The 8500-nt window shown below is 47.8% G+C and overlaps 1 long non-coding RNA gene across 1 annotated transcript; it reads left to right on the top strand.

Annotated features, from left to right (window-relative positions):
- Window positions 1–1788: 1788 nt before the first annotated feature.
- Window positions 1789–8128, top strand: Gm36603. The gene is made up of 3 exons (XR_376077.3): window positions 1789–3809; window positions 5965–6530; window positions 7322–8128. It is a non-coding gene; the product is annotated as a predicted gene, 36603 (long non-coding RNA).
- The last annotated feature ends 372 nt before the right edge of the window (window positions 8129–8500 follow it).

The raw sequence follows: 8500 nt of genomic DNA, 5'->3' as shown, positions 1-8500 counted from the left end.
CATTGATAGATGCTCTGACAGAGGGAATAAGGCGAGAATTAGGGACTAGGGGAAGGAAAAGGAGAAAATGTAACACATTGCTCACCTAACCAGAGAGAAGAGATTCAGCAAAGGCAAACAGAAGAGTTGTGACTCTACTAACCGTGAATCACACACACTTCGGAGACAAGGGCACACCACCCTAGCGAAAATAAAATCTCCAGGCTTACCAGGGGGGAAGGATCAGTAAGAAGGGTGTGGATGAAGACTGAGCCTTAAATATCGCTTCTACGCTATCACATTCATTGTGCCTTTATCACCGAATGAACGTGGGTTTTTGGAGATTCTCGACTCAGCGTGTAGAGACCTCGTAGAAAAAGGAAAATACATCCCAAAAGGAGGGAGAAGAACAACCTAGGAGAGGCAGGCAGCACTGGGCAGTTGCTGACATCCTGGAGACTCCGCTGAAAGGGACCTTTAAAGGATGGATGTAAATACGAATCAAACCTCAAAAATTCTCCGGTTCCCACTGTCTCCTTGGTGCATTTTGGACAGGACTTTTAAGGGCGACGCTTTGTGAAAGTCACTGTGTAAGTGGGGCTTAAGTTTGGAAACACATTGTCTTTTAGCTCTCAACCCCTCCCCTCAAGTCAAATATTCAGGCAAAATCATTAGACCAGTGAGGCAGCCATCTGTAGAACCTGGGAGCAGTAAACAGGAAGAATTGTATCTCCATCTTACTTAAATGGAAAATAAGACTCCAACGAATCGTGTGTTGGTTTCATTACATAAGAACGCTTAGGACAAGAGCTCTCTTTTAAAGGTGAAAGTGTGGGCTATTGGGCATTGTAGACTTTAACAGTTCTTTAAGTCAGCATTTAAAACTTTGCTTACTGATAACTACCAGTTTGGGAGCTGGCTAGGAGGTGGATATATATATATATATATATATATATATATATATATATATATGTTTGAAATATATGTATAGTTTGGTTTGCTGCATAGGACGTGGTTGGTCATATGTAATCTGATAGATTTAGGTACAACAAGGGGCTGGTGAAAGAAGTCAGAATAACAAAAACTTTTCTTTAAAAATTAAATAATTGTCAAGACTATACCTTACAAAAGCCAAAAATGGCATTTTTCCTTCAGGGTACCAGGGAGAATAAAAGGAAGGTTGGGAATAAATCCATTTTTAGAGTGAATCTATGCAGCCTCCAGTGTGATAGGGTGAAGAGCAAAGGGACATAGTTTCAGACGTTTACAGCTCCTGCTAACATAAATTTAACAAAGTCAGAATTCCTCCTCTGAGTGAGCCAATTTGACTGAGCACAAGAACCCTTGGAAGATGCAGCTTCATCAAAGAAGTCGGAGTAGACCGGTCCTTTTCATCAAACCCAGAAGGGGGGAGGGGGCAAGAAGAATAGCCAGAGGGTATTTTTTGAAAGCCAAGAGGAGATTAAATGACGAGTCTACATCTTCCCTGTTTAAGTGTTGCAACTAATTCGAATTCTCATTTTCTCCTTCGCGTTAATTATCTGTACTATGTGAGTCATACGAAGCTCAGCTCTAGGTGTCCCAGAGATTAGGAGCTCGAGATGGGAATTTTTGGAGCAATGACTAGTGAAAATGCTTTATTACAAGGGCTGGAATAAGTGGCTGCATTTGGTACCTTGCTGTAACCCTCTTTGGAAGCATTGGTTCTAACGAAATCTCCAAATGGCCTCGCTCTGCGTGAGTGGTCTCCGCAGTGTGCTGTCTTTAGCAATGTTGCAAACCTTAAACAGGGCTACCCTTAAAACCATGCGCCCACGTGTTTTAAAGATCTGTCCGTAAAGGAGGTTGACATTTCCCTGTGAAGTAGTCTCTCTTAGAATACAAGGAGTCACAGGAGGGGCGAAGTAACCCCAGGAAGTGGTGTCTCTGGACTTCGCCTTCCTGGCAAAAGCATTCCAGCCGCCGGGCAGTCTCTCCTAATTCCTGTGGGGCTGTTATTAGCATAAGCGGCAGCTTCTTCGCTTCTTGAGATTGGGCGAGTGGGATCCTAGGTCTGGGATGTGGTGGGTGCGGCGCAGGAGCAGCCTCGCCGCCCCCTTTCCTCGGATGTAGAGGCAGGTTGTTCATATGAACTCTAGCGAACCACTGGAGGTTGGCTGTAGTAGGTTTGCTCCTTCAGGATGTGGGTTTCAGGGGGGCGTTTTGATGTGATTTAATTCCGACCGTGAAACAATTGCTAAGGGCTGGCTGCGCTGCTGTTGGTTTTTCTCCTCCTGGTGGCTTTGGGTTTAGTTTGGGAGCGAACTTGTTTTATATCAACACTTCCTTTTGCTCAAGGCGCTGTCGCCAGTGCTATGCCTCTGGGGAGTGGGGGTAGGTTGATAGAGTCTTGGGGGCAAGGCGCCCAACCCCAGCCGGAACCCAGGCTGCGGGGAGCAGAGTTAGCCGTTCTGCCCCGCAGAGCCCAGTGCGCTGAGCGGGTGTGGGGGCAGGGAACAGGGGGAGTGACCCACACCCACACAAGAAGACCCTCCCTCCCTTAGAGATTTTGCAGCCACGTGGAGTGCTCTGCAGACAGTCCGGAGAGTCCTTAATTACAGGGATGAGAAGCTCAGTTCTCCTGCACGGCCCTCTCTGTCCCCTAGGTCCTAACATCAGCTCAGGCCCCAGGTCTTCCCTTTGTGTGGCCTAGACGCTCTGCCAGCTGCAACCTAGGTGGGATACCAAAGGAAGGAGGTGGCGGGGCCTACGGAAGAGGATGCTCCGAGAGACAGGCGAGAAAGGACTAGAAAAACGAATTCATGTGATTCCAGGGGCGGAACCGAGACCTCGGTTTTCCATCCCAGCTTCAGCAGGACGCTCAGTCTGTGGGCATCTTCAGTTTAACCGACGTCTCGGAGAAGGGGGACGAGGGAAGTGGCAGTTTGTGTCCCAGGGGCTCTTCCTCCTTAAGAAAAACAAAACCCCAAAGCCCCTTCCTCCAGAGTCAGGAAACTCGTGGGACCGTGAAACCCTCGTTCTCCAATCCGGCGCCTGCAGACGCCCGGTTTCCGCGCGCCCGGCGCCCCTTGGCGTCTGCAGCTCGGCGCGGTAATTTGCGCACGGGATCGGCGGCGCGGTCAGCAGAGTGGACGGCCCTCCTCTCAGGGTGGAGGGAACACTGTCCACTCTGCCCTGTGGGACGTCAACCCCAGGCATGAGTGCCTGCCCCTAACGCCACAGCAGCGCGGACCTGAGGGTGGCTGAGGACAGGCAGTGGTGGGGACCAGGGAATGATTTCAGGGGAACAGAATGAACTAAAAGGGGGTGCAGGGGTTTGGCTCTGCACCGGGAAGCCGAGATCCCGCACCGAAGATCCTGCGTAGCATCAGGACAGAGGGATGCCACACTTGGACTTCGGCTCTGGTATACACGTGCCAGCAGAGGATCCGCTAGTTTAGGGGGCCCGAACATCACATTCTTTTCCTCCCTTTCTCAAAACTTTCCTCCTGTGCCTCAATGTGGCGTGGGCACAGATTTGTGAAAATCACGCCCCCTTGGACCCTCTCCGCCGACTCTCCAGCCCCCTCCGTCCGCCCTGGAGCCGGGACGCACACGGAAGAACCGCCCGCGCACGCCGGTCTCGCCTTTTATCGGCGGAGGGCGGCGCCTGCGCAGGGCCCGGCGCGGCGGCGCGGCCTTTGAAGTCGCGGCGGCTGCGGCTTTCATCCTTTCTTTTTTCCCTCTCAGGCCCCTTTGTGTGACTAAATTTGGCAAGAATATGGATCCCAGCCAGTCTTTCCACGTGTGCTCCCAGCTCCCAGCTGAGAAGGCCAAGGGTTCTCTTCCGGGTAAGGAGACAGGGAGAAAGATCAAAGAGTTTGGGGAGCTGGATCTGAAATGTGAATTGAAAATAAAAATCAAGCCTGGACGCATTCCAGTTTCTAAAGCAAAACCAAACCCTCTGCAGAGGCCATCTCACTATGGCGCCCTTTCTCTCAGCTCCCTCTTTTTTTTTCCTTCTCGAAATCACTCTCAAGCACATGGGATAGAATAATGACAACATAGGGAAGCACTTAGATTCTCCAGATTTTGTTTTGCAGTAATTTTATTAGGGAAAATATCTTGTTCATAATTACCGTTATGTGAGGCTGAATTTCTTTAGCCATAAATATTGTCTTCTTCCAGCCTGCTTCACACTTTCTTCTGCGGCCACGTTTTGTGTATGAGAGAGAGAGCGCTCTGACACAACACGTGTGCGTGCATGCTGTTTGGGCATCCTGCCTTTTAACACACGTTCTTATTAATCCCTGTACACTGTTACAGTACACTGCATATTTCTTTCACAGAAATCAGGTTCAGGAAAACTGATGTTAATACCATTTTTAAACGCTTTCCCTGTTAGTCTTGATGATTTGAAATTATCTTGTTGCTAAGTCTGTCCCCCGTCCCCCCACCCCCATGTTTCATTCACAAGACTCCACAGAAATGTTTGTGTCTGTGGTGAAAAGTCTTTAAGTCTTCTCCGAAGCACTTCTTGAATGATGTTCCCTGCAGAGATAGGGATGCAGGAATGTCCAATAGTGTGATGCAGAAACAGACATCCCTGGTCCAAGACAGGCTCAGCCCCTGCCTCCCTTGCAGTGAGTGGCCATTTAACCTCCATAAGATTCATTTTCTTTGCTAATGGGTGTGCAGTAGTCTACCTGTCTGTGAGATAATACACGTGAAGTTATGCAAAACGCAAGATATTAGGAGGCAAGGTACATATTTAAGGGGGAGAGTCTGTTAATTGCAAAACCACAATTAATTACCCCAGAGTTGGTAGGTGTAGGGACAACGCACACGTGGAGAATGTACTCACAAGTATAGCAGTAAGAACTCAGGCACAAGGCCAGGCGTGGTGGTGCACGCCTTTAATCCCAGCACTCAGGAGGCAAAGGCAGGCGGATTTCTGAGTTCGAGACCAGCCTGGTCTACAATGTGAGTTCCAGGACAGCCAGGCCTTTACAGAGAAACCCTGTCTTGAAAAACCAAAAAAAGGGCTGGAGAGATGGCTCAGCAGGTAAGAGCACTGACTGCTCTTCCGAAGGTCCTGAGTTCAAATCCCAGCAACCACATGGTGGCTCACAACCACTCACAATAAGATCTGATGCCCTCCTCCGGTGTGTCTAAAGACAGCTACAGTGTACTTACATATAATAATAAATAAATCTTAAAAAAAAGAAAGTTACATTAAATTAGAGTAATATTTAAAAAACAAAAAAAAAAGAAAAAAGAAAAAAAGAACTCAGGCACAATGGCAGAGGAAGCCTAAAAGATGTCCAAGAGTTGCTTTGAGGAACTGTAAATCTCACCAGAATCTGTGATTTAGACTAACTATGTTGTCTCAAGCCCAGGCATCCCAGGTTCTAAGTGTGGTGAAGATGGTGGCGAAGACCACTTGTGAAATGGAAAGAGGACCAGCGTAGTTAGGCCAGTAAGCTCACGTGTGATGCTAACTATCAACGGAGCCATCTTCTGGCCTCAGTTTCTCAGTATAAACCTGCAAGGTAGCCTGTGTACAGACTGAGGAATGTGTAGTCAGAATGGGAATGACCAGTGTTCTTTCGGTTTCTTTTGCCCTGGCTGGGGACCTCCAGGCCAAAGGAAACAGAATCCTGAGGTGCTCAGCTTTCTGCTGCCGCCTGCTCCAGCCTCCGGCTTTGAGGAGCCTCCCTTGAAGGCACACACAGCCATGTGGGTTGACAGGCACTTAAGGGGCATCTTCTGTTTGTACCTTTCCCCAAGAGTCATAGATTAAAAGTGGGTACCAGTCCAGGTAGCTGGCCAACAGCAATCTTTCCTTTCATATTTCTACAGACACAAACTTTTTAAAATTTAATCTTGGCCAGAGGAGTGCAAAGCACCAATGGCTCTTGCTTTGTCTTGTTTGAACAGCCAGTCATTAAGGAAACCCTGAGAATATAGAAAGGGGCAACAACAAACCCATGGTCTCTCTTTAAGGAAAGAAACACTGAGGGAGGTGAGATGCCGAAGAGGAATTCCATCGAATTGTACATCTGTCTCCTTAGTGGACACGGTACCCGAGGGGCCTCTTGAATGTTGGTAATGTGTAAGATGGTCAGCCTTACTTTGTATTCTGCAGCGTCCAGGGCTCTGCCGACAGTGGGCAAGCTTCAAATCCCTGGTCTGAAGCCAAAGCCACAGCCTTCTTGCCTCAGGGCAGCAGCAGAACCAACCGAACCCCAGGGAGATGAATGCAGAACCAGGTCATTATTAGTCTCTCCGTCCACCCAGTTACTCCTAGCACACGAGGTGATGGGAGTTTCACCCACGGGGACTGCGGCCTGCCTTTGATGTGTGTGATCTAGACAGTTTAGTGTTCTGAGAAGGTGCCTGACTGACAGACAGGTTCTACATCCAATGCCTGGAAAACCCATCTCCACGGGCACTGCCTTACACGGCAAGGAACAGTTTTTCAGCGTGGGTCTCCTCAAAGTCAGTCAATGATCGAGCCTCCAGTTTTTCATCCTTGTGCTTAATGTGTGCTTGTTTTCATTAGAAACTGGGTAAGTGTCCCAAATTTTCATTTACTTCTCAAGGGAGGGAGTTTGCCTACCTACGTTTGACCTGGAGGAAGCTTTTGTTTTAAAGTGCTTCTGTCCATAAAAGCAGACTCACCAGATGAAATTGTCGTTACTAGTATGTGTGTGTGGGGGGGGGGGGCAGTGAGTGTGTGTTTGTGCAAAATACTGTTTCTAGCTCTTAACTGTGTCTTGCACAGCTACACTTAAAACTTAGAATGATCAATTAGGGCAGAGAATTCAGAAGGCTGAAGCTGCCAATACAAATAGTTTAGACTACAGCACTGTAAATTGGCTCGAGTAAGCATTTATTTGGCAGAATAAATCTAAATGGCCTTATCTGAATTTGACTTAAGAGGTCCTGAAGTCCCACTCTGCCAATTCCAGATCCCAAGCCCACTTCCCTTAGGTTGAATTGGCAGAAAGCAAAGCAGAGAGATTAATTACTCCCCTATCAAGCTAGGCAGTAAAATTCTTACTGCCAGTTCAGATAACTCTCCAGACTCCCAAATGTGTTTTAAGGCTTGACTTAAACAGATAGCGTGGGTCTTTGTTCTTTAGCCTTTAGACTGCTTGACTTTGCAGGATGGGGAGCAAAAAAAAAAAAAAAAAAAAAAAAAAAAATCTGTCCTCTATACAACTTCTACTCCTAGGGCAAACTCTGCCTTGCACACCTGTAGTGGGCACCCCGCTAGTCTTCCGGGCTTCCACTCTGCTGGGTTCCACGCTTGTCCCTCCACGCTTCACAATAAAGCCCTTTGTTTCATGCTCCCCAGTGCTAGGCTTCCCAAGTGTTATGTTAACTAGTTCGTGGATGCCTCTAAATACTGTTGTCCGGAACCACGGGTTCTCCAGCTGTGCAGAGCACGCGTGCACGTCACCAGCTACACGTCTGACCTGCTCCTGCAACCTCTGGGGAGAAGCTTGCAGCTGGGTAGATACTTCAGGCCTTCCTCTCCAGTTTCATCCAGCCTCCTGTTCTGATGACATCTTCGGCCTTGTCTAAAAAAACAGCCACACCAACCTGCCTTCACCCAGATTACAATTCCGGTGACTTTATATTCTTTTATGAGCCGTATCCAGTAGTTCTCAACCTTCCTAATGCTGCAACCCTTAAATACAGTTCCTTCTGCCTCCAGCCATAAAACCACTTGTGTTGCTACTTCAGAACTGTAACTTTGCTAGTGTTATGAATTGTGATGTAAACATCTGTTTTCTGATGGTCTTGGGTGACCCCTGTGGAAGGGAAACAGTGGCCTCATCTCTCTGCTCCCTGTCACTCCCTAGCATCGGTTTTTGCACTCCCTTGTTAGACTTCTCTCCCCTTGGGACATGTGTTTCGTGAGGTGAGCACTTTGCTTTGCTGTGTCTTCAACATCACAGAATATAAAGTTATCCAGCAGTAACTATCCTGACCCTTACCATGAATGGAAATACAACGAAGGGTGCATGTTATTTTAGACTAGAAAAATCTAAAAAACAAAAACCGATTAAATTAATGTTAATAATATAATGTACTTAAATCAAACATCTAAACTTTAATCTATCCCTCTGTTTTCAGGAGAGATTGGTTCTAGAGCCCCCAGGACCTGGTGCTCTACTTAAGAATGATCATGGCTTTGCTGTGTTTACATATAACCTAAAACGAGAGAGGGAGGGAGGGAGGGAGGGAGAGAGAGAGAGAGAGAGAGAGAGAGAGAGAGAGAGAGACGGAGACCAGTACTCTTTTGGTTTTTTTGTTTTGTTTTGTTTTATCTGAGACAGGGTTTCTCTGTGTAGCCCTGGCTGTCCTGGAACTCACTCTGTAGACCAGGCTGGCCTCGAACTCAGAAATCTGCCTGCCTCTGCCTCCCAAGTGCTGGGATTAAAGGCGTGCGCCACCACCGCCCAGCAACACCACTACTCTTAAGTATGAGTATAGCCAAAGGCAGGAACATCTGGGAGAGTCCAGAGTG

Source organism: Mus musculus, chromosome 3 (assembly GCF_000001635.26).
Source record: "Mus musculus strain C57BL/6J chromosome 3, GRCm38.p6 C57BL/6J".
In the NCBI taxonomy this organism is placed as follows: Eukaryota; Metazoa; Chordata; class Mammalia; order Rodentia; family Muridae; genus Mus; species Mus musculus.
The sequence above is the reverse complement of the archived record's forward strand: the minus strand, read 5'-3'. Positions and strand labels throughout refer to the sequence as shown.